The sequence below is a fragment of the Heterocephalus glaber genome, unplaced genomic scaffold (genome assembly GCF_053883595.1).
Source record: "Heterocephalus glaber isolate CG9 unplaced genomic scaffold, H.glaber_assembly_v1.0 deba00001442, whole genome shotgun sequence".
Classification (NCBI taxonomy): domain Eukaryota; kingdom Metazoa; phylum Chordata; class Mammalia; order Rodentia; family Bathyergidae; genus Heterocephalus; species Heterocephalus glaber.
The window spans coordinates 22968838-22973780 of NW_028258296.1; the positions used below are offsets into that span (position 1 = coordinate 22968838).

General features: G+C 34.4%; 1 pseudogene; it reads right to left on the reverse strand.

The window, feature by feature from the left end:
• Positions 1–3517: 3517 nt before the first annotated feature.
• Positions 3518–3601, reverse strand: LOC147827638 (U4 spliceosomal RNA; annotated as a pseudogene).
• Positions 3602–4943: the final 1342 nt, after the last annotated feature.

A 4943-nucleotide genomic window follows, 5' to 3' on the forward strand; every position in this document is an offset into this window, starting at 1 on the left:
TAGCTATAATAATAATAATAATTTGTCGACTCAATAGTTTATCCTTGTTTTTATTTTTCATGCATCAATCTGTAATACCAAATGCTATTTTGAAAAATGCCACTATTCCATTTCCCCCTCCCACAGCTGCTACATACTTGTCTGTTTAGAAGGAACTTACGGGCCTTTTTGGATAGTTTTCTGATTCTTACCTCTTAAATACAATAGTAAATAAATAAAAGGAAAACTTTAGTGCATTTTTTCTGTATCTCTGTCTCCTGCCACACCATGGCACAATAGGTACAATGGCTAAGAGTGGCTTTGCACACAGTAGGCATTCAATAGATGTGGGTTAAGTAAATATGACAAATCAGTGTAACCATTTGCTGGTAAAAAATTATTTTTCACCTGAAGTAGAATCTGGAGGTGCAACTAATATTTAGCTAAAAAATTAAAACTTATATTAAACCTAATGAATTGTATCTACCGATGTTGTGACATGTCTCCTTTCAATCCCATGGGCATTCGGATGGCCAGAGAAGTACTCTGGTCAGTGAACTAGTTGGAGAACTATAAAAATGTTAGTGGCATTGTATGAATAAAGTGTATATAAACTAATAAATGGCTATAACTACATCAGCTGTATTTGTTTAAAAAGTTTTTTGTTATATTTTTGTGATACAAAATTCATTCGTTGTGAGGATCTTTATATTAAAAATATCCATTTAGGGCCATAGATTTAGCTCAGTGGTTCCGCCGCCTGCCTTGCAAGCGCAAGGCCCCGAGTTTGATCCTTGGTACAAAAAAAAAAAAAATATATATATATATATATATATATATATATATATATATATATCTCCATATCCATTTCATGAACACACTGGGAGGGAAACAATATAATTACAATATTGAAATACATGGAAGACACTAATATGTTCATTTCTATTTTTTTGGTACCAGGCATCAAACTTGGGTCCTTGCGCTTGCGCAGCAGGAGGCGAAAACACTGAGCTAAATCCCCAGCCCTTCTTTAGTTTTCTTGATGAACTAAATATTCACCAAAATCATTTTGGGAGTACTAAAATATTGAAATAATAATATTTAAAATATTTATAGTATTTATTGTTTTATAGAGATTGCATTTTAAGAATGTCAATCTTTTGATATGGTTTCCACCTAGATTCTTTAGCTCCAGCCAAATTCCCCAAAACAGAAAAAGTGAAAAGAAACTTTTTATTTTAATGACACATACATGTCTGAAGATGAATAAAACTCATAAAGAAAAAATAAAACAGCCAAATATCAAATTGAACAAGATAAGAATTATGGTATTATTTTACCTTTTATCATCTTAGATATGAAAATTTAAAAATCCTCCAATTTTCTTTCGAAAGAAAAATAAGCATATAAAATGTCAACAAGGCTTCTCTTAAATTTTTTAACAGACTCATAAAAGAAGTAAACTGCAAAAAAACCTTGAGAAACATTTTGCATATAATTACCATAAAGTTGTTCGACTTCCGGAAAACTCAGAATAGTACCGCACATGTTCAGTACAGCATAGCATGGGGAGAGTGCCAGTGAAGTGAAGCACACATTTCAGAGCTCCTCTATCACAAATATTGCTTCATATCTTTGCAAATGAGTATCTCCTCAGCTTTTCAAGTCATACGTTTTATGGAACCTGTCACGACAGCCTGAAAGAGACCTCTTGTGCATCCTGCAACATTTCATGTTCAAGTTAGAGGTGTGTGCCTTGCTAACACAGTTGACGGCTGATGGGTTTCTGTATGAGGGTGGATCAGTTCTTTCATCAGAAGACATTGTATGGGTTTATTCTGGTACAAATGCAGAGTCAACCCAGAGATCATAGAATCCAATGAAAGAGGCTAGGGGCACGGCAATCTTTTTCAATAAAACTGAAATAACCTGTTATTTTATTTAAACCACTCCTTGAAACCTCCTCAGGAAAATCTATTTCCACTCTTCTGAGTAGAATGGTGGACTGTCAAGAGGCAAATTACAAGTCTAAAAGCAAAGCAAGAACAAAACCTTTTCACCCCCAGGAAATACTAAACAAATACACTCTCTCCCTTCAGACCTACAAAATATCCTCACTATTCAGATTTAAATATGTCTTTCTTAAAAATATTTTGGCTGTTCTGTGCCACTCAAATGTAAATGACTCAGTGAACATGTATTTTGTAAATCCCATGTAATTCTCCATGGCCTTAATAAGTGTTAAATATGATTAATCTGATTAGGAAATTCTTATGTGTAAGAATAATTACTACAGTTACTTCATCTGAGGGTAATTATTTTACTTCTGAAAGTTTAACACATGGTTATTTCCTTTTGTGGAAACCCAGGGAAACTTGGATTTTTCTTTGGAAAGATAGCTCCTTCTCCCACTTGCCTTTTCCCCAGTTCAGGCTGTGTTGATTGCCTGTCACTCACCATAAGCAGCACCAGACTCATCACAGTTCCTTGGATGCCCCAACTGGATGAGCTTGGGTTTATATTTGAGTGCCGAATGGGGCTGGTGAGAGGGTTAAACTATTTACTCTCAGTTATGGGAAAAACCCAATTCAAAAAGTATAAGAAAAAGTTAAATCCCCTCCACAAATCTTTTAGTGGAAATTATAACTATAGAAAACATACAGAAGTCAAAGACAGGAAAAACATTCTTTGGTAAAACAAGAAGAGACTTCACTGGCTGAATGTGATAAGTCTGGCCCCGCTACCCGGCTAACGATGATCCCAAGTATTCACAGTGTAGGAAAGATGCTCACAGACAGCACATTAGCCTTACAGGACCTACAGCCAATTATTTACTCAGAGTAATGCTTTGCGCATGTGAACTCATGGGTTATAAATCATTTGTTTCCCATTAATTGAGCACATCTTTGAACAAATCATGGCAAGAACAGCTGTGTCTCTTACCTCAGAGGTATGACTCTTCATCTTGGTCTCTCTTCCTGCTCAGAACCCTATTAGAATAATTTGTTTTTAGTAAGAAAATGACTTTTAAAATTATATGGACCAGAAAAATAAATATGAAACGTATTAACATCCATCTGATTTTCCCCCATGCATGTAGAAGATGAAAATAACAGAGCTAAAAGGTTAACAGAAAGTGTGCACTGTACTATTTTAAAATCTGGTTCTTATTTGACAGTTGGCATGATCTTTGCATTTATGCTTGTCGTTTTATGGAAACAATCTTCAGGAGTCTTTTAGTCAAAAAGGTATAAAAAAGTAATCCTTGAAAATGTCTTGGACAATGATTTCACAGCGGCACTCAGACTTGAGGTCCTCTTTGAAAAATTGGAAATATTCAAGGTTTGCTGTGTTGCGCCTCATCCAAAGAAAAACCCACATATCATTCATGTAACATAGCTGGCTTTTTCTAGAAGTAGCCATGACATTAAAAAGGCAAATTAGTGTGCTCCAGGAGCATACTCTCCAAAAGTAAAGCCAAGGTGTGATTGAAAGAGGAACATAAAGGCATTATTTCCTTCTACTTTACCATGTTCCAATGAGTTGGACTCTAAGTTTTCAATTAGCAATAATTGTGCCTTGGATAAACCTATTGGCTATGATACTGCCACAGCGCAAAGCCGAGTTGGACCCTAAGGCAAACAGGAAAAGGAAGCTACCATCTGAGATGGAGACAGATAATGGGCATCTTAAAACTGAGCTGCATAGGAGAGCCTGCATACAGTTTAACTGCAAACATTTGGAACGATTGGAAGGCATGACTTCTCTTCTTGGGGGAATTTTTGTTTTCATTGCAACAGAGAAATGGGAATCATCACACAATTTTTAGAAAGTGCATGGAAGACCTAATGATTTTTTCCAGAAATTAAACAGAATAAAGAAATAAACATATATTGCAAACCATTGTACATCTTGGAAAGTACCTAATTTTTTCTTGTAGCCATCTTCAAGTCACAGTTGCTTTTACAGTTTACTTTTTCTGATGATCTTTGAGAGCTAAAACTTATTTTAAACAGTATTTTTGATGCTCACCACTTATTACTTTATTATGGTTCTTAAGTAACCCTAGTTAAATTTTTCGAATGAAATAATTATATGTTACCTCCTTAACATCAGTATGCACATACATGCACCTATGTGTTTGTAAACAAATGAGTAAATAAGTTATTCTAGAATATTACACTTACCTTAGGGCCTTCTAAATCACTCCAGTGCAAAAGATATCTACCTCCACTTAGGTTCTCTAATTTTAATTGTCTGAGTCCTCATGACCTTGACTTGCAGCCTTCCATTCTTCCACTAGTGCTGTCTATGTACATGACTCTTGCCAAGGAAAACCATCAGCTCTAGGAAGACCTCTTTCCAAAGGCCTCTACTGGTTTTAGATTCCAATTAGAGAAGAACAATTAATAATATGTGATGAATGAATAAATAAATGTAAACAACTTTTTCATTTTCTAAGTCTCACAACTTACTGAAGTGGCTTTTAGTTTTTAAAAATTAAAAGACATCCAAATAAGTAATGTAACCAAAATGAAGAGGGACAGTCTAATTAAAGTAGTCTCCTACATTTGAGGTTCTTTCATTCCACATCAAGACTCACTGCTGATTTAGTTTTTAGTTATGTTTCCATTCAAAAAAAAAAAAGGAACATAAATGTCCCAAAATGAGAGCATTGTTAAGTAGGTTAAGATTTTGCTCATATTATTAAATCTCATAGAAATTAAAAATTTCCTCTTGAGGACTTTTAATGACTTGGGGAGAAGTTTATGTTATGCTTTGTGGAGAAAAATATTAAAATATGAAATTGAAAATATAGCTGTACTGAAATTTTCTCATAAAGAAGAAGAAAAAGAAGAGTGGAGAAAAAACAATTGAAATGTCTCTGCAGGAGCATTTAGGGTTTTATTCTTTATATATTTCTGTAGTTTCTAAAGTTCCTAAATAAGCACATAATTTTATGA